We start from the raw sequence: 22505 nt of genomic DNA, 5'->3' as shown, positions 1-22505 counted from the left end.
ACAACTTAATCCGTCCTTACATTTGCAACATTACCAGCACTGTAGTCATGCGCTCACATCACGGCATATATTGAGTGTTGCGCTGTTTTTTTTCCCCCCCGTATACCTGTTTGAATAATGTTTTTATATTTCATCTCAGTTTTTTATATTTCACCTTAAGTCAAGTGCGATTCTCCCCCGCAGGATTGCACCCAAATGAAATAAATGAATGCGCTACCATTCAACAGGTTTCCCTAGCCAGTAATATTTATTGTGATTGCAAAGGACGACAATTAAATTTACGCGTAGCTACTGATTGATAAATGCATAGGGAGGGCGTTGGCAGCCAGTCGCTTCACTTGCTTACATAGACACACACTCAAAGCAGAGCACGCAGACACACTGCAGTCAACAAAGCTTCACAACTATTTTTGATTGTCTTCTGCCGTCTGTCAGCTAAAATATTTGGGTACTCTATCAACACGTTTGTTTCTGTTTCTGTCTCTCTCACCTTTGCTTGTAATTTGAACCGAGTGACAAGTAGACTATGCACAGATTTGTGATTGCTAACACAAGTAGTTTCTCTAGTACAAGCACTGCTGTCATTCCCAGCCCAGTCACGGTGGCTGATGATGTTGAGGTAGGCTTGAACAAGTTAGTGACGTCACAACCCACAGTTCTGGTTTTCCCCAAGTGTAATTTTGGGAATAGCACACGTCGGAGACCATGGCTTGAATATTCAGCAAAGCTTGATGGGTGCTTTTCTTTCCCAAGTTGTAAATTAATGGGGGAACAATGATTGGGATCTGGTTTTCACAAAACAAAGGTTTCATAATTGGAAAATTGCATAGGAAAAGTACTGATGTTTTAAGGAGCCATGCTGTGTACATAAATAAGGAAATAAAAATGGGGGGAAAAAAATACCAAAAAAATCTGGATGGATGGATGGATGGAAGACAGGCAGACAGATGCAGACATAAGCAGATAGATGGTGGAAAGTAGGTAGATAGACAGACAGACATTGACAAACAAACATAGATTAAAAAAAAAAAAAAAAAAAAAGTATGTGCAACCTCAACAGAACAGCAGCCAACCAGTGTCCAGCCAACAATTCCAAACTTTCGGGCATTTCTGCTATTTCCACAATGCAACGCTTTCCTTTCCATGGCGTTTTGTATTGTTTTTACTAGCATACACACCAGGTAGCCTGTTGTAAACAACATTTTATCAGATTTTCAAATGAAAAGAATCCTCACAAATCAAATTGTGCTTTTCAATGGGAGGAGTACATCGCTTCACCGAGAAAAAAATGCTGGACTAAAGTGTACCCCGCTCAGATTGTGTCAGTTCCACCCTCAAAGCGTTCAAGGCAAATGTAAATACAAGATATATGTTCAAATGATACAACGTAATTTGGAATGACTGCATTAACCAGAACAACCATTTATCAGAATATTTGCCTCAAACGCTTTGAGTGCGGAACTGGGACCCTCCGAGTGGGATAAATCCAACATCAAACGCAGCATAAGACCGCCATTTTGACTTGTGACATCATTTCGGAATTGTCAATAGCTTACAGCAAGACAAATCAAATTCATCAAGGTAGACGATAGATGTAGCCTATGGCTTATATGATGATAGCATAAATAGTCGTCAATACATTTAAGGGATTGAGCAGATTTTGCACCTCAAACATTTCCATATTCCCCTGATATTCAGCATGCACCCCGTTGTGGGGTTGTCTAAATCTGGCCTTGGTTGAGAGGGGTAAAAAAAGGCAGACGCAAAGGACATTGCCACCGTCTGCTTGCCCGTTGCCATGGTGACTTGTCGGATCAGGACTCCATTGATGTGATTTTTTTTATTGTGGTGGTAACTCCATGTGAAACTACTCTGCATTGATCAAACTAACTCAAACCAACTGTCCTGGAACCGAAAATGCAGAGTTTCCTCATTCAGGGTATGTCAACTCACTGTTCAGGGTTAGTCTCACAGTTTGTTGAACCTGCTTTGTGAAATGGAGCCCTGGTTGCTCTCCATTATGCAGATGATATGAGTAAATGTCACCGTACACGTATATGTGCAAAGTGACTGTGGAAATTAAAATGTCATGGTCAATTCAATCATGCCTTATGTCTTTTTCTCCAGCTTCACGAGTGAATGCTTGACATTTGTCCCACACGCCTTTAATCAAACCGCTCATCTCCGCTTTGTTGAATGTTGGACAAGACACCAGATTTTCTCAGCTAGTGTCATTTGTTGTAGATATAAACCTTTGATGGACTGACCGTTGTACTTCCATTGCGTGTTTTACAGTAACTACTTTATGTGTTGGGCTCAGTTTCGCACCATTAACTCCCATTGTTATACAAATTACCTCCTATATTGTCCTTCCATTGGGAACCTGCCTCAGCATGTTTGCCTCTCCCTGTGGCTGTCTGGTGTTTTGCTATGACAACCAAGTGCGAGTTTCCCCATCCTGCAAACTGTACATTACGTATGGAGAGAAATTTGTGTCTTTATTTTCAATCAAACAAAAAAGGAATTTGCAATCAAAAAAAAATTTCAATCAAACAAAAAGGGGATTTGCAACCTCAAATAAATTTTAATCAAACAAAAAAGGGTTTTCATATAAAATAAAAATTTGCAAACAAAAAAAAACATTTCAAACATGGATTTGTATTTTAATAAAATCTTTTGCAAACATTTTTTTCGTTTTGTTTGCGAATCTGTTTTTTGGTTGCGAATCTGTTTTTTGATTGAAACCTGTTTTTTGGTTGCGAATCTTTTTCTGTGTTGTGTGGGCGGGGTCCTCCGTTCAACCGATGATAGAAGCCTTGTCATTGGTCAGCTTGGAAGCCGCTGCGACAACTTTCATTGGTCAGATAGGAATGGGGGTGTGACAATGTTCGTCTGACTATTTCCTGGTTCATTTTGTCCAGTCGCCGCCAGCATCGAGGTAAATATAACCCCCCCCCTCACTTCTAGTTTTCCGTTTTGTTTATCTGACATTTATCTAAAAGCAACCCTTGATCTATCGTTTATCCGGTGATTTGTTCTAATCATTACAATTAACGTAATCACTCACTCAGCATTGCTTAGCCATGTTAGCTAGCTCGGTAACTGATGGTCCGATACATGATACATACATACATACATTTGTTTCACATACAGGCAGGGCTGGGAATCTAATTTATTTACACTAGCTGCTTCCCCTAAATCTTGGATTAAATTCGTGATAATTATGTGATTATTATTTATTGGTCCTGGTTGTTTACTGTACGAGTCAGTTTGAAAAAGAGGGGGAACTCATGCACCGTCAAAGCGGTGACATTGCTACTACTAGGATCCAGGCCACGTAAACGTTTAATTTTGGTTAGTCTAGTCATGAATCGTGATGTTTTGTTGGTACGAGAAACGGCCCAAATAAACGGCCTGCTGAGATAGCTGTTATTATGCTTATTCCTGATTATTTTATTACAATACATCATTACATTAATAAAATGCTAATTATTAATCACTTATGAGAAGTTCTGGTCATTGAAATAAGTAGCCTCTGCTACATTTATTATGTCTTGGGTGTTTGAAATACAGAGGAAGTGACTGAGATTACGTAATATAAATACATTTAGTTCCTGTGATTGTTTCATTGTAGTTTTCCTGTTTCAATAATGTTCAAAACATGTGTCAAACATAACTTTGTCAGAATTTTTTTTTTACATGTTTGGTACTTAATTCAAGCACACTTTTCTTTACTTTTTAGATGCAGAAGATGAAGTTGGTGGTTGGTCACCTCTCTTCATGAGGTGATGCTGTGGATAACTGAGCAGGGCCACAAGCACCTGCTTATGTCAGACAGAGAGCAATTTAAAATATCAATAAACTTTGACCACAATTGTGAGGTACAAATGCCAGGTCACACATTATGTTACCCCCTGCACAAACACCATTACATTTCCAACTGCTCATATGAGTGATTACCATTCCTTTAAATCACATCTACTGACTGCTATCACCTTTGATGCCAGATTTGACACAGTGTAATTGAAAGGGCAAAAAAAAAAAAAAATCACATCCATTTCATTTTTTTGAGTAATTACAGGCTGTTCCTACCAAAATGTTTGTTTTAAGTTTAACAGTTCATTTTCTGAGCTTTCTTGATTTCTTGTTGGCAGGCCAATCATTTCTTGAGAAAAATGTCTGTATAAAATCTATAAAATGCTGAATAATTGACTGGTTGTTAGTTCATATGCATGCTTTTTTTTATGAAATAAAAGTCAAACTGTTTTACACAGGAATTTATTTTCATTTTTTACATAAATTTAAATGACCCTTTGGGCCGCGAGACACTAGCACTAGAAGCAACATTGAGAGTCTGCAAATAAATGACGCGACCAAAACTCAAGGACTCCTTGTTTGGATTGATTTGCCGTAGAGCAACAAGTCTTTCCTCAGGTAAACGACAGTGGATGTCAGGTATAACGATCCCGTGTTCACCGTGATGGTCCAAGGGTAGTGTCTCTTCAGCTTGCTGGATCTGTAATATCAAATACATTTATGAAAGCTACAGTAACTCCAAGAACTTTTACTCATATAAAGTTTTTCCCTCTGGTTATGTACGCTTTTACCAGCAATAAAACTGCCTTGGCCTGCTCCTCTTACAGTAAACATGCATCTCGCTATGTCTACATTTTCTACCCCTTGGTCTGCTCGCACTCTAAAATAAAAAATCTAGTCAGTGTAATTGCAAAAGTACACCTACAACTCAGATTCCCCTTCTGTTTCAATCTGACTCATACAGTAAACAACCAGGACCAATAAATAATAATCACAGAATTATCACGAATTTAATCTCTACTTCAAACATCCAAAATTAAGGGGAAGCAGCTAGTGTAAATAAATTCGATTCCCAGTCCTGCTTGTATGTAAAGCGAATGCAAAGGTTTCTTTAGGAGTTAAAAAAAAAAAAAAAAAAAAAAAAACCTTCATACTAACCGCTATCCCAATGAGTCGTATATTTGTGTTTTGACTGCCAACAACATAGCTTCATGACTGACTCATGTATCGGACCATCAGTTACCTAGCTAGCTAACATGGCTAAGCAATGCTGAGTGAGTGATTACGTTAATTGTAATGGTTAGAACAAATCACCGGATAAACGATAGATCAAGGGTTGCTTTTAGATAAATGTCAGATAAACAAAACGGAAAACTAGGAGTGTGTGTGTGTGTGTGTGTGTGTGTGTGGTGGGGGGGGGGGGGGGGGGGGGGGGGGGGGGGGGGTCATATTTACCTCGATGCTGGCGGCGACTGGACAAAATGAACCAGGAAATAGTCAGACGAACATTGTCACACCCCCATTCCTATCTGACCAATGAAAGTTTGTCGCAGCGGCTTCCAAGCTGACCAATGACAAGGCTTCTATCATCGGTTGAACGGAGGACCCCGCCCACACAACACAGAAAAAGATTCGCAACCAAAAAACAGGTTTCAATCAAAAAACAGATTCGCAACCAAAAAACAGATTCGCAACCAAAAAACAGATTCGCAAACAAAACGAAAAACATGTTTGCAAAAGATTTTATTAAAATACAAATCCATGTTGGAAATGTTTTTTTTTTGTTTGCAAATTTTTATTTTATATGAAAAACCTTTTTTGTTTGATTAAAATTTATTTGAGGTTGCAAATCCCCTTTTTGTTTGATTGAATTTTTTTTTTATTGCAAATCCCCTTTTTGTTTGATTGAATTTTTTTTTTTGATTGCAAATCCCCTTTTTGTTTGATTGAAATTTTTTTTTTTATTGCAAATTCCTTTTTTGTTTGATTGAAAATAAAGACACAAATTTCTCTCCATAATTACGGAGCCTCTGAAATAAACGGCATTGCTACTCACCCATTTGTTGCCAAACAAGAAAATTCTAACTATTCTTCTGGTCTGGTGTACTTGAATTTACAGTATGTTCTACACATGGCATTGTCAGCATTACATTTGTTATACCTATAGATATAGCATGGCGTAAGAAGACTAGCAAACTGGCTAAGCTCAAGACGCAATGAAACATGCTAAAAAATTATTCAATAAGCTGGAGGTCAACATACGCCATACTAAAGTACAGTATTGTACATAAACAGTTTCATTTTATTTCTCCAGATTTTTTTTTTACCAGATTTTTACCATTATCAGATTGTTTTCTGCTAAAAGATTTATTTTTGCCTTCTTTGTATAGTAGTAGTAGCAATAATAATAATAATAATAATAATAATAATAATAATAATAATAATAATAATAATTGTTATTATTATTATTATTATTATAATTTTTTTCATCTAACTTCTTCTCTTGGAACATTAAAAACTGACTTAAAATGAAAAGTGTGATACGGTACCTAGCAACGATCAACTTTTATATTTTTCTTTTTTATTTAGTAGCAAACTGTTGTTTATAATGTTTTCTTTTTCTGGTAACCCCATGCTGAATTTCAACATTAGAATATGCAGTGAGCCGCCAAAGGCCCCCGAGCCCAAATTTAGATGTTCCTGCTAATCAAGTCTGGTGTTGCTGCGCCACCTTGTCGGGCTTCCTTGTGGCGACAGATTCCGGGCTCGGGTGGGATTCTAGCGGGGAACTCATTAGGCAGAACACGTAGGCGGGCTCCACGCCAAGCGCTCATCAACTGCATTTTTGCCAGGGACGATTTGGTCGAGTGTGTTGTCACAGATGTCAGGCTAAATGCAAACAAACACAAGCCATCAGGCTCAAACTTCCATCCTCGGCGCATTTGCACGCCCGTGTGAGGGTTGACCCTCAAACCAAGAGGATGTTCTCCTTTCCACTCTTTTTGCAGTTTTTAAACTGTCAAAAATCTTATTTTGTAGGAGAGTGATTGAAAGTTTTATGGCTGTAATAAAATCAAAGGGTTCTACACAGTACATCTTGTGATTTATAAGGAAATTATTGCTTCTTTTGTATACTTGCTTTTATAGAAATTGCGGTTTTGTGCCAATGATTCCAATTTTGATGAAATATAGTCATGGGTTGGATCACGGCCAGTATACTGTGTTGGTTGCGTAAAAGAAGAAAGGGGGAAAATGGAATTAGAAAAAAAAAAAAAGACTAGAAGAAAGACATTGTTTTAGTTCTTTGAGAGCAGAATACTACAAAGGGTCAAATGAAGCAAAAGTTAGGACGAATGAGACAAATTTGAACCATCCCTTCTGTAATTCTTCTGTAAAGCACATGCCCAAATATTCAACTTATGAGTACAACCGTACATGTACAAAAGGTAAACGTAATGACACGAAAATGCTATGAATTGTCACCAAAATATACATACACATCTCTACTCGTGTCCACTTCAACCTCTGAAAATATCAAAACACGTAGGCGGGGCAACATCCACGGACTTATATATGAATGGAATCACAATGCCACTTACCCTGCATTGTTTTCACATTATTGTTCTTAATCAAACAGATCATCCATCCATCCATCCATTTTCTTGACCGCTTATTCCTCACAAGGGTCGCGGGGGCTGCTGGCGCCTATCTCAGCTGGCTCTGGGCAGTAGGCAGGGGACACCCTGGACTGGTTGCCAGCCAATCGCAGGGCACACAGAGACAAACAACCATCCACACTCACACCTAGGGACAATTCGGAGCGCCCAATTAACCTGCCATGCATGTCTTTGGAATGTGGGAGGAGACCGGAGTACCCGGAGAAGACCCACGCGGGCACGGGGAGAACATGCAAACTCCACCCAGGAAGGTCCGAGCCTGGACTCGAACCGGAGACCTCAGAACTGGGAAGCGGACGTGCTAACCACTCGACTACCGTGCCGCCCCAAACAGATCATTTTAAGCATAATTAAGTCGTAAAACAATTTGTAAAATATGGACCCAAAGCATCCATTCAAATATAATGAAAAACGTCATTTATTAAACCATGAACGTTTCTGAATCGCGTGAAGAGCTTTATTTAAGGGGCTCGTAAACTACTACATTTGGACTTCCTGATTGGAGAAGAAGTAGAGTAGAAGCTTTCATGTTAACACTATTAGTGGTGTGATGCTGGTTGTAATATTGATACAAGACAGCAGTAAAACAGTTTTATGTTAACAAATGAACTAGACATTACAGATATACTTCCTCCATAAACAGTTCAAGTACATTTGCATTAGTTATGCAAGTATAAATATACTGTTAGTTTAACACTATGGGGTATATTCACTAAGAATGCACTGCATCCGGTAATAGCGCGAAATATTGCACCACAACTGCACCCGCAGTCTGCGCCCAGTTACCCACCTATTCACTAAGGATATTGCTCTAATCATATACAGGCGCAAACACGGCCACATGACAATGGATTTGCACCAAGAACATGGTTGTTATAGTAACAGTTGCGAGAAAGAAAGATGACATTATCAGAAAGCGAGGTTGGACCGAGAGTAAGCGTTTATAGCGCCATTTAGCTGTACAGAGCAGAGAGGACGACAACGACGTCATTCATTCATAAAGTACAAATTATTGGTGCGATTGTTTTTTAAAAATATATTTTCAGAGGTTGGTGTGGGCGTACAGTGCATCTGGCACGTAAGAATGATCGTAAAATGCCTCCCCGCCATTGCCGATCAGCCCGGGTTACGTTGTCCTAAACCAATATTGAGGAATCTCCCCTTCTCTCTCTCTCTCTCTCTCTCTCTCTCTCTCTCTCTGTCTCCCTCCCTCCCTCCCTCCCTCTGCGTGAACAGCCAGAGAGCGACGGTGCACCGTGCCATGCACTGCTATCATGATCCCGTAGATCGAGGTTGCAGCAGGTTAATACATGCTTTCCAAAAACGTTATTTGTGTCACGTAAACTCTGTGTGGCTATTTGCGCTGGTGAATTAGACGCTGCATATCAATGAGTCTCATTTGCATGGGGTGGGCATATTTTGCGTCAAATGTATGCAAATTACCTAATGTACATACGCGGAAATATCACAGGCGCACCGTGGCGCAATCTGGTCGGCAGCGCACTTAGTGACGGATTTCCCAATCTGCGCGTTTAGTGAATTAGGCGCTCCCGGATTGCTCCATTTTTAACGGTTAGCGCCGTGCAAAGGCGACGCAAACCTTTAGTGAATATGCCCATTAGTGTTTTATGTTTAAAGTTACGCAAAACACTTTGTTACAGCTGAATTGGAATGCAGCACTGACCTTGATAATGCACAAGACTCACTTTTGTTTGTTTTTTGAGCATGGGGGGGTGGGAAGCATCAACTTTTTACTTGTTTTTAATTTGTAGACTTTCCGACTAAAATCTCAAGAGAAGAGGTTATCAAAAGGTGTCGGCCTCATTAGAAGCAAAAAACAAAAAAACAGCACTCAGGACTAACCCTGATTGATATGGAATAGTGAATGCAATTAATGTACTGTATATACATATACTGTAAACACACTTATGTATAGAAGGCAGGGTCGAGTCCCCTTCGTATGCCACAGGACGTTGAGATGCCCGGTGAGCACTACAGTCATTAATCAGCTACTCATTATCAGGCCGTGGTGGGAACACGGATGTAAATGTACACACGCAGGATTTAAAAGAGCTCTATTTGAACAACCTCCCCACGTGCCACCATTCTACACAAACCATTAGTCAGCGCTGAGAGAGTTGGAGGCCAAAGGTAAACAAGTACAAGTAGAGTAAAGTAAAAGTACTTTCAAGCGTGTTTACCCTTGGCCACTGTGTGAAAAACGTCAACAGGCTTTGTCCGGACTGCTTCACGTAGGGGTCTCATGAATCTATGCATGGCAATATGCAGCCGGCAAGCATGTCCTAATTAGCATTTCATATTTGGCATTTTAGCATCCGCTTATTAAATGTAACAGGTGGGGTCAGGAAAGGCAGGATGGTGTGTTGGGTGGGGGGTGCTGGCCGACTTTTGAAAATCTGATAATTTATAGTTTTTGGCATATTTCATGAAAACAATGTAATAATTTGATTCGTCCAGTTCACCACTCAATGGTACACTTTAAATTACACAACTTTAGTTGTCACATATCATGGAAAGTAATGTTTTATTTCAAAATAAAATGTATTTGATTATTATCTATAATACAGTAATGTGGACACCCCTCCAACCAAAGATGACATGCTAGCTGTGTTTGCTGCTATGCTAAGTGGTCAACAACAAATTAGCTACTATAGCAGGGAATGGCAACATCAATGGTGGAGGGGGCCACAATTTTTCATTAGTGTAAATCAATGGCTCATAGGACAACACACTTCCTCATGAGATGTAGGACCAAAACACTATTTTAGACATAGATGCTGGATATGTGCATACAAGCTTTAATTTATACATTTCTTAATGCATGCGAAAACGATCCACTATACTAACCCAACTAGAAAAAGGTTTGAGGCAAACAACAAAATGACCACCTCCTGCATTTCTTCCCAGTGGAAAGGGTTCTGGGGGAAAAAAAAAAAGACCATTTAAGTACAGACCAAAACTGCTAAACAGCAAACCAACACTAAATGAAGAGCTCATTTTTGTGCATTTTTTCACAAGAAGCAACTCTCATAATATTTTAATATTTGTTATTGAGGTACTATGTTAGTCAAACATCTTTTCAAATCCGAAAAAAAACCAAACAAAAAAAACTATAGGACTACTCACGTTGTAGTATAAGGCAGTACAGTCAAACCTCGGTTTTCGAACGCTTCTGTTCTCGACCAAATCGGTTTTCGACCAGAAAATGTGAGAATTTTATGTCTCAGAACTCGTCGAAAAAATCGGCTCTCGACCAAACTGAAAAAAAATCCGAGCGTACCTGAACGCGACTCACTCGGGAGAAAAAGCCGAGCGTACCACGCGACTCACTTGGGAGCCGAGCTAACTCGAATGCCCAGGATGCTTCCTCCGTAGCACATTCGTGTTCAAAGTTCGTTCAGAGCAGACCTGTTCATTGTTATTTACGCAAATCTGACTGTTTTTGGGTTTTGTTTTGGGGGTTTTTCAGTTTTGCATCGTGTATTAGCCCCTAATCATGGGTTCAAAGAAAGAAAGTGCATTTTTTTTCCCATCATTTTAGATAGGATATATTCTATTAAAATAAAACAGTGTCTATTTCTACACTTTTCTATTTATGGTAAACAGTATACAGTGCAGTTTATGGTGGAAAATAGTAAAAAAAAAAACAACAACACTTTTTTTAGACTTGGAACGGATTAAAATTATATACATTAATTATTATGGGAAAAATTGTTTCGGATTTCGAACAATTCGCTTTTGGAACAGCCTTCTGGAACGGATTATGTTCGAAAACCGAGGTTTGACTGTATATAATTAAGTACAACTAAGCCATGTCTGACATCTAGTGGTGAATGGTGATATTACAACTTATAACTGTTCGTGCAAATTCACAATCCGGCACTCGCAAACTCTCTCTCTCTCTCTCTCTCTCTCTCTCTCTCTCTCTCTCTCTCTCTCTCTCTCTCTCTCTCTCTCTCTCTCTCTCTCTCTCTCTCTCTCTCTCTCTCTTTTTTTTTTAGAGGTTTCTGGGATACAAATTTTTAACAAATTTTTATTTAAAAAAGAAAAAGGGCTGTCAGGATGAAGCCGAAGCTTATTAATTCCCGTCACCAGAATGCATTTGGGTCTTTTTCCTTCATTACCTTCTTTTAAATCTTCTAATTAATCAAGGGTTCATTCAGAATGTACCATATGCAGCATGTGAGTCACTGGTTGCACATCTCTGAGTTGTTTGTTTGTTTGTTTGTTTGTTTGTTTGTTTGTTTGTTTGTCTGTTTGTTTGTTGGACATACCGTATAAACACAAACAGACAAGTAGCAGAAAAGAAAATTTAAAATAAAAAAGAAACAGAAAATCAATTAATGACAATTTACATGTTCAAAAAGGAGTAGGAAGAAGTTGAAAAGTTATCTAGTCCTATCCCTTATTGTTTGTATCTTTTAACTTATTTCATTTATAATACAATAGGTTATATTTCAATAAAAGAAAATATATGATCCTGTTCATATAGCGTATATACATAAAATTAATAGAAATACACTCTAATAATACATCCACATACTCACATATACAATTTTCATTACACTCATACTGGTACATCGATGAAAAGAAATGACATTTCTCCAATTGTACTAGCTTCATGTCTGACTTAAATAATACTCTTGAACTTTACTTTTAAACATTTTTTTTTAACTCAGCAAGTGACTTGCATCTTTTCAGCTCATTACCAAAATGATTCCACAAATTAACACCTTTTACAGAAACACACCTTTGCTTAATATGTGTTCTTTTGGGTTTTTTGTAGACACTTGTACCCCTTATGTCAAAAGGACTGTGTCTAATTTCAAATAGCTTCTGAGTACTGTGGCAGGAGTCGATTATTGTGTATTTTGTAAATTATTTGTGCTATTTTAAACTCAACCAAGTCATAAAATTTCATTGTATTTAGTTTAATAAAGAGTGAATGTGTTGATTCTGTATATTTTGATCGATTAATAATTCGTATGGCACGTTTTTGCAATTTAAAAACAGAGTCGGTGTTTGTTTTATATGCGTTTCCCCAGATTTCCACACAATAGGTCAAATATGGTAATAATAATGAACAGCACAATGTGTAAAATGATATTTCATTCAGGACATCCTTCGTTTTAGAGAGTATCCCTATGATTTTTGACATTTTCCTTTTGACATTTTCTATGTGTGACTCCCAGCATAATTTATCATCAATAACTACCCCAAGAAATTTATTTTCATACACTCTCTCTATTTCAATTGAATTCACCCTAATTTTGACTTGATGAGTGATTTGTCTAGTGCCAAAAACCATGAACTTGTTTTTTTTTTTTATTTAATGATAATTTGTTCATGTCAAACCAGTTTTTTAATGTATTCAATTTATACTCCACAGTAGTCAGAAGCTGCTTCAGGTTTTCTCCTGAACAGTAGAGAGTTGTGCCATCAGCAAATAAGACACTATTCAATATTTTTGAGACACAACAGAAATCATTTATGTACAGTATAAATTAGGGGTGTTAAAAAAAATCGATTCTGCAATATATCACGATACTACAGCACGCAATTCTCGAATCGATTCAATAGGCAGCCGAATCGATTTTTTAACATCCATTTTTTTGATGGAAAAATATTCCACAAAATGTCTAACTTTCACACCTTAAGCATGGAAGAATGTTATATTAATGGAACATTAAGCCTTAATACTTTATTTCAATGCTGTTCAAACGTGAAAAATGTTACAACCTGTTTGTTAAATACAGTGGCTCACAGTTCTAAGACTGAAGTTTCAGATCAATAAATAATACATTTTCATACAAATCTTACAGTGTACATGTATGTTTACTGAATGGTATTTTCTAAATTTGAGCAAAAAAAAAAAATCACAACAATCGACTTGTAAATTCATATCGGGATTAATCGGTATTGAATCGAATCGTGACCTATGAATCGTGATACGGATCGAATCGTCAGGTACTAGGCAATTCACACCCCTAGTATAAATAGTTTAGGGCCTAGCACAGACCCTTGGGGAACTCCATGAGTAATCTTCAAATGCTTTGATTGTGTATTGTTAAACTGCAAATACTGATATCTATCATCCAAATAACTCTTCATCCATTTATATGCTAAACCTCTTATGCCATATCTCATAATTTATTCATTAATATGGAATGACCTATGGTGTCAATTGCTTTTTTTTAATCCATAAAAATCCCAACAATTTTTTTTTTATCTATCTTAGGATACATTATATTATATTATATTATATTATATTATATTATATTATATTATATTATATTATAAAACAAGAAAAACTTTTACAATGCCTGTCTTTTCCTGATCACATATTGCTGAAGATGAAAAAAAAATCAACTGTTAAGAGTGCATGTAAAACTTTTAACAAGAGGTCAGGTAAGGCAGCAAGTAAGGATCTGTGCACTCCAGACCAAAAATGTGTCACAAAATCAGAAAACAGATTTATAAAATGCTATTTATCCTGCTCATCTAAAAATAGACATAAGTGATATAGTTCTAAATATTGTAATTTTATTATCAACATTTTGATATCACTTCAAGGAAAGCAATGCAGTCACTCGTGGGGCTGCACGCTAGTAGAGTCTATGAGCAGCTTCCACTGTCTCGAAGCCAAACACTTTTAGCGGGACTGAGGGGTTAACAACACACAAATGCTGTACAGTATCTCTGCTGCCCCACGCAGGACAAAGGCCGCCAGTGCTGGAGGAAGCCTCTCGTCCTCCATCAATGCCTGTTCGCCTCCCATAAGTGGCTGTCCACTGAGTGCCCTTCTCAGTCGCTCTCAGCGGGACTGATAACAGCCACTGGACTCCAGCCGCCGCTTCTCCACACCACAACACACACACGCACATACTAGAGGCGCGCCACTCATGGCTGACAGGGTGGAATTTACAAATTTGCCAGCTAAACAGAGTGACATATTTGCCATTAGATTAGCTGTGTGACATTTTAAACTGGAGAACTGGTCTTTTCTGGCCGATTGTGTTGGTTAGATTCTGTTTGGTTTGATCGTCTAATTTTGGCAAATTTGCTGCTATGTTATGTGGTGTAGGTAATGTGTGACATTTCTTTGGAGTTCAGTGTTTTCTGGTATTTTCTGCACACAGGCTACGTCACCAAGCAATCATGCCGTTTTCTTGCCTTGTTCCTTATTTTGTAAGACCTTAAAAAGGACTTTACTTGAGCAGTGCATTAGTGTGTCTCCTGGTGCATTACAGCTATCAACTGTCATTCAGCATGACAGCGTGTGTCCATAGAGGGCTTTTAACGACCAACCCCCCCAACTCCTCCTGTCTCACATCCAGTTAAAACATTAATGCTAGAGTGTACTAACAATCTCTGCGACCCTGCCACAACAAAATGGAATTAGAGGATGACAACATTCCACATATGAGAGAATCAAAGTGGCATTTTTGGCTTTTTCCAGGAAAGGCTGCACTACTGAAGTCGCACGGGTTTGATGCTCGGGTGCCGCTTGCAACTTTCATGAGGCGACTTTATCGGATTGTCGCGCAGCAGGTGAAAATTGAAGTGAGAGTGGCCGGAATGAGATTGTACAGTATTTAAAAAATATAAATATACAATAACAAGATGGGACTGAGCCTGGTACATCCACAAGTGATTCACGCCCACATAGAAAAATGTTTGTAATTGTCTAAAGATGCCACAAAATGGTGGCAAAGCACATTTTTCTATTAGACAAAACTATGGCCTGACAAAATGAAGCTCCGCCCCTCAGTGCAATAAAGTTGCTTGGCACCAGGAGGCCACCAGATGGCGACAAATGAAGACAAATATCACTCAGTATTGAGGCTTAACAAAATACATGCACTGCGATTGGCTGGCCATCGGGTTCAGGGTGTACCCCGCCTAGTGCCCAAAGCCAGCTAAGATAGGCCCCCTGCGACCCTTGTGAGGAGTAAGCGGTTCAGAAAATGGTTGGATGGATGGATGGATGGATGGATGGATGGATGGATGGATGGATGGATGGATGGATGGATGGATGGGAGGAAAATGCATGTAGAGAAATAATTCAATTCAATGTAAATATTTAGTTTATTCATCATTATCAACTCATTGTGCTGCTCTTACGTTGGCTACGAGGGAATTGAGGATAAACAATGCTGATAACCACAACTGCTCAGTACGTATCAATAATTTTAAACAATATATGCATGTGAGCATTGCTATATTGTTGGTTACATGTGTTTCTGTGTAGTTGTAACACTGCAACATCGCTGTTAGATTAGCTAGCTAGCCTATAACGTTTTGCCATGTATGTTAACATCAAGCTAAAGGACATCCGTATATGGCAAAGTTATGTTGTTTCAAATTGAAAATGTGTCATGTACATTTTTGTGTTCAGTTCTTAAAATGCGATTTGACATAAACTAGCTGGCCTCTTTATTATCCATCAACCAGCTATCATACCAAACGGCACGTATCTGAAAAGCTCTTAAGTCAGGTGACATTGTAAGTCAAGGTACCACTGTACTTTGAAAAGCCAGTGAGGATTACAGCATTTTGGCAGCCAGTTGCCAGTGGGAGTCCCATATTGGCTGCCCTGATGGCGCATCTCTGCATAAGATAAACTGCATAACATTAAAGCAATAAAAACTCAGCAAAGCCAAGACAAAACAGGAGCAGTTTCCAGGGGGAAGGAATAGTGCTGACAGTTGTGTCGAAGCAGCATGCAAAGTCGTCTTTCTATTAATATCTGCGGGCTCTCAATGGGTTTACAGCAAAAACAAACAAAAGAGCGTTGATAGAATATCAATCTGTCTTCTTCTCCCTCCCCAGCGAGCCTCCTCTGGGCATTCCCGCCGACTTGGCGCTTTTGTTTGTTCCCTTTTTTTCCTCGTTATTTTTAGGTCAGAGCTACGTCATCCGTCACGCGACAAATACAATAATATGTTTTCCTCCTAATGATGCAACTTCATCATTATTGATACCATATTGATAATTAGGGTGAGGGTTGTTTTTTGTTTTTTTTTGCTGACCCGCAGCTTGTTTACTCTCCCCTGTCGAGAGTTGTTAAAGTGTGCCTTCACACGCTGTTATAATTGTTCTACTGCTATCGCCGTAGGAGTTCAATGGAATGATGAGTGTGTCTAATTGGTTTTCACAGTGTAAACACGATGTAAAAAAAATATACCGGGTGTCAAAAGTCAGTTTAAGCTAACATTTTTTCATTTCGTTTTAGATTTGTTTTAGGGGGCGGCATGGCTCAGTGATGGTCGTCTCCCATCCGTGGGGTTGTGGGTTCGATCCTCACCCCTGGTGAGTGGTGACCATGTCCAAGTGTCCTTGAGCAAGACACTGAACCCCAATTTGCTCCTAGTGGACCTAGCAGCGCACTGCATGGCAGCAGTCGACCACTGGTGTGTGAATGGGTGAATGTGAGGCATTGCAAAGCACTTTGGGCAACATATGGGGCCGTTAAAAAGCGCTATATAAAAAGCAGTTCATTTATCATTTGGAAAGCAGTGAGGTCATCAGCATTTGACAGCTTGGCTTTTGCGTCTCCTAAACATCTTATTCCCTTGGTCATTGCTGACCAATTGACAATGGGGAAACTTTGTCAGAAGTTTTTTTTTCTGCTCCCAACAGCAGTCTGAGAAGGTTAATGGTTGTGACAATTCACCAAGGCAAACTACAATTTCCACTTTCGCTTGCAATTTTCTCCAAACAGGATCTGCATTTGACAGAAGAGGCAGCGGAAGGCCTGCTACTACCACCATTGATGAAAACACAGATCTTCTCGAGCAGGCACGCAAAGCCAGCAAATGTGTCTGGAGGAGGATTCAGAGAGTGATCAAGCTATACCAAAATTTATTTGAGGTTGTTGAGCATCACAATCTTCCACTTGGAGGGTTTGAACAAGCTGAAATCAGTATGGGTAAAGCTTTATCACGCTCCAAAGCATCAGATGAATGAAACTTATGTTGACGGAGTTTTTGTGCAAAAAAAAAAAATACCAAAAGTATTTTCTTTTTTTCTGAAACTAAGGAAATAGTTTGAATCCAAAATATAACGCTTATAATTATCTATTTTGATATGCATTGCCTTAATTAAATAGTGAATCATATTACTATGTCTTGGTTAAGACAGCAATTAATTATTCAAATTTAAATCAAATTAGTATTCACTTTCTTTCTTGGACAGAAAAATATTGTTATGCGATTGTTAGATTAGGACTCTTGATAATTAGATAGATGACTTGAGCTAGGCCTTTGTGTCGCTGTTATTTGTCCTTGCTTGGCGCGTTTCTATCTGTCTGCATTCTGACATATGTATCCTGTACAAACCAGTTAAGGCCAGCAGGCCACAGATTCTCACATGGGGAGGCTGAGCCGTTCGCCCTTGTGGGCGGACGGCCTAGACAGTATAAATGTTTAAATGTTAAATAAAGTTTCCGCATACTAAGAGAAGAGGTCTCCGCAGCTGTGTACTCGATCTTTCTGGCATCCAGTAAATATTTCAACTGAGAACATGCAGTCTTCTGGTTATTACTGTTAGTATAACATCGTGCGCATTAAGATACAAGAACCAGTGAAAGCTTCCACCCAGAATTTTACACGGTTAAAATGTTTATCATTGCTGTTCAAAAGAACGCTTCGGTGTCTCATCGAGCTGAGGACTCTCTTAGAATAGCTTCCTTGGCAAGCGAAAGAGTCACTGTTCTTTGCGCTTAAAAAAAAAGACAGTTCGTGCGTCACCGTAATTTGTCCTGCTCTTGGAAATGATGTCATATCCATTTCTTTTTAGTTTTCATTATCTTAGATGACTTCAACAACGTCTGATGGTGCCAATCTGCGAATAAAGTGAAGCTCCCGTCTGAAAAGATCTCGCCTGTTCATTGAGCTGAGGTAGAGGTACAAAATTGATATTGTTCCCTTGGAAAATAGAGTGTTTGTTTTAGAGGGCTGCAAAGCAAACAAATGACAAAGAAACAACAGCCTTTCCATTTGTTTGCGTGCTGCACAGGCCCATTTGTTGCTGATTGTGTTACATCAGTCTCAGTAATCCTATCTCACTTAGCCACGGGGATGTTTTCATTCTTCACCAGGCTCGGTGGCGTTCCCATCTGGGAACGCTACAAGCGTTTACCAAGAATCGTATGGATAATTCAGGATTATTCATGAAACATTGAATCTGGATGAATTATTCAAGCGCCGCGTGTAACTCATCGTGAGTCCCTGCGGCGTTGTAAAGCACTTCAGGGAGCCAGCGCTAACTCGGTAACATCCTGCTGTTACCTCCAAGCTACTGTGACCTCGTTCCATATCTCAACTTCCTGTCAAACAGTTTCGGGGGCGGGACTGTGGAGGTCTCCCTCTGCTGTTGGGGGGTCTCCTATTAACTGGGACCAGAAAAAAAAAAAAAAAAAAAAAACATTTGTCCAATGTTGAAACCCACCATAGCACGACTTGCTATTTTTTTTTCCCCTTGCACCATGATGTCACACATCCTTAAAGGTGAGAAAATCTCTGATTGCACCACTACTTAAACCTTTAAATGTCATGTGATCAACTCAGGGCATTGCAATTGACATGGAAAATATCCATCCATCCATTTTCTTGACCGCTTATTCCTCACAAGGATCGCGGGGGTTGCTGGCGCCTATCTCAGCTGGCTCTGGGCAGTAGGCGGGGGACACCCTGGACTGGTTGCCAACCAATCGCAGGGCACACTGAGACGAACAACCATCCACACTCACAAGCACACCTAGGGACAATTCGGAGCGCCCAATTAACCTGCCATGCATGTCTTTGGAGTGTGGGAGGAGACCGGAGTACCCGGAGAAGACCCACGCGGGCACGGGGAGAAGACATGGAAAATAGCTTAGATGATTTTAGCTTCCTTGCTTCAATGTGTAAAGCCGCAGGTTATTTTAGCTAACAATAACTAAATTCAAAGAAAAATGTTAAAGACATAAAGTACAAATGAAAATGCTTTTTAAAATAACAAATGAAACTACATCATACAAAACTAAAACTATAATTATAGCAAAAATGTATTTCGTTTTAAGCTTTGATACCATTATTAATTTAATGCATGATCTTTCGGGGATGATTTTAAATTGGATTTTAAGTGTATTTATTTCAATATTAATCGGAATAAATAATGCTGCCTTCATGTGGTATCGAAATTATGCTAAATACTACATATCGAATAGAAAATTATATGCGAATTCCCCCTCATGTCATATTTTCCACTGGACAACTGGGAATTTATTTTGATGCCCCAGTTCCCGAGTTGAGAGTGCTAATCATGTTTTAACATGGCGGTGAGCGCAGAAGGATTCGTGAATGGCAAGAAATATTCATTTAACACTTATAAGGGCATTATTGTCCGCTAGCAGGTTGTTTTAAACTGTACACAATTACGTAGCATACACAATTCAGTGTCCTGTCCTTCACAACTCATTATTTGCCGTAATTGTTCAGTTTTACGAGCAAAGAGGCTTTTTTTTTGTTTGTTTGTTTTTGGTACAACAACAAAAGCACATGAACAGAACTGGTCCTTAATTAGGAGTTCCAAAGTGGTAAGGTTAACTTTCCCATAGCACATGAAGGTAGCATAAGGACATTTGAAAGTGTGTCTCACAGAAGTGACATCATCTAGCAGTAGCCAATAGAAAAGCACAAATTTTCCGTGCTTCACTTTTGCAATGGCTCGGCTCGTTGCTTTTTCATTTAAGTCAGCCGAAATGCAACGCTAGGTAAGAAATGCATTACTTTTTTCATTTTACAATGGTGTTTATTAAATATTGCGCACAAGTAATAAACTTTAAAAAAAAACAAAAAAAAAACTAATACTGAAACTAACTAAAACTAAATTAAAACTAGGCATTTTTTAAATAACTAAAACTAATAGAAAACAGAACCACCCTGAAAACTAATTAAAACTAAAGTTAAAAAACAAATCTCAAAACGAAATAAAAACTAACTCAAATGAAAATATGAAAATTCCAAAACTATAATAACCCTGATTAGCGTCAGTCCAAACCAAGATATACATTAAGTAATTTGCTTCTAACGGAGACGGACTGCCCGCCGTAATTTACATCACATATGTGTTTAAAGTATGTCGTGGATCGCGGGGGAGTCTAGAACATCTGCTGCAGTTCGCCGCCATTAGTCACTGGTGCGCTTCGCCACGCCGCCATCCACTCCAGTCTGCCATGCATGCCCACCTATTCAAGTCTCTCTCTTTGCCTGAAATTGTTCGCTGCATACTCATGCAAGTCTTACTATGGATTGATCTTCTTTTGCCGCTTTTCATTCAAGTTTGGCCTTAGTGCGTTTACCTGTCCCCGTGGCTGCTTGATGTTTTGATCCAATGACAACAAAATATGAGTTTCTCAACCCTGGTATCTTTTGTGACATTTTTGTTCGGTGCTGTGGCGTGAGATTTTTCCACTGCTTTGGCTCAATGCAGGTCGGGAAACATTGCGTTCATTTAAGCATTGTTCCCTCCTCTTCTTATTGTCGTTGGTAATTTTGCGCTCTAAGGGTTTTGCGCTGTGATTTACAGGAGGTCGAGTCGAAACTGCTTATTGTCAGGAGCCGTAATGGATGCCGGCGTCTGCTCTTAATTTCTGCAGATATTGCTGCTTGTTATTTCCAACCCCCTGAGGCCATTTCCACTAATGTCTCCCAAGGTACCCCACTGTGTTATATTTGTACCATATGGACACCAAATGACGCAATTAAAAACACTGCAAAACCTTTTAAAAATCATCACGAGCGGGGAATAAGACGGGCATTTTAGCTTTAGAGTAGATTAACCTTTACACACTGCTCGGGTTATATTCGACATGTTTTGTGATTTGACAGCAATAAAAACAATAACCTAAATGTCAAGTCTTTCCCCTGATAGGTTAAAAAACGTCATTAGGTGACCCAAAATACACAAAAATTGTTAATATTTGAAAATGTAGATCTTCTGCAAGGTTTGTGTACACATTTTGGAGCAAATTTGACTCATGAAATATTGTAATAGATTTTACTGTACATTTGCACAAGAATTAACCGTCTCTTTATTAATGTCAGACTGGCTATTAAGACATTTGGAAAAATTAATCAATCAGTGAAAAACTGTCAAAAGTGGCCATGAACATACTGTTGCATGGAAAATGAACTACATACACAAACGAAGGCTGCACAGAACAGATCTTTTCACAGTGTTTGTAAACAAAAGTGATTGACTACCATCAAAAGAGCTCGTCATTAATCCAAGCAACAGAAAAATCAATTTGCCAGTTCTGCAATTAACATTAACTATGTCTGAATTTCCACCACATCTATTTGTAAATCGACTAAATGTTGAAATATGTATTGAGCCGGAGTTCTGACTCCCTTGGAAGCAATTTACCTCATGTAACATTTTCTTTCCGACTGACACGTCACACACATTCCAACTACTCCAGGAAAGGAAACTAAAATCATCATTCAAATAAGAATATTAGCAAATTGATAGACATTTAGAAACTGTTACTCCAAATAATAAATATGAAGATTTTTATTTTATTTTATTTTATTTTATTTTATTTTATTTGTGATACCTAACTAGCCTTGTGCATGAACTGGTGAAGTCTGCTTGGATGAGAAGTGAAACATCTTCGATTCCATGAGAATGAAAGCTGGAAAAAATGGGAATATTCAGATTCAGGTATTATTCAAGCTATTCTTTTGGCTCTGCCTTAGTGATGATGCAGCTTGGGGTTCTGCCTTCAGAATGCAGGTCACCCATACGGCCAGTAGATGGCGGCGGTAGTTTAAGTTTGATACTTGAAGGAGCCACCCTCCCTTGACTCGGCGGCAGGAGCAGCATCAACATCAAATTCATGCAAAAATACAAAATGAATAAAGATAGGGAAAAATGAAAACATGTACCTGTAGAATAGGTTGTGAACGATTAAATTAAGGATAAGGAAAGAACAGGAAAAAAGTC

The sequence above is a fragment of the Festucalex cinctus genome, chromosome 3, assembly GCF_051991245.1.
Source record: "Festucalex cinctus isolate MCC-2025b chromosome 3, RoL_Fcin_1.0, whole genome shotgun sequence".
NCBI classification, from domain to species: domain Eukaryota; kingdom Metazoa; phylum Chordata; class Actinopteri; order Syngnathiformes; family Syngnathidae; genus Festucalex; species Festucalex cinctus.
Note: the sequence above shows the minus strand (reverse complement) of the source record.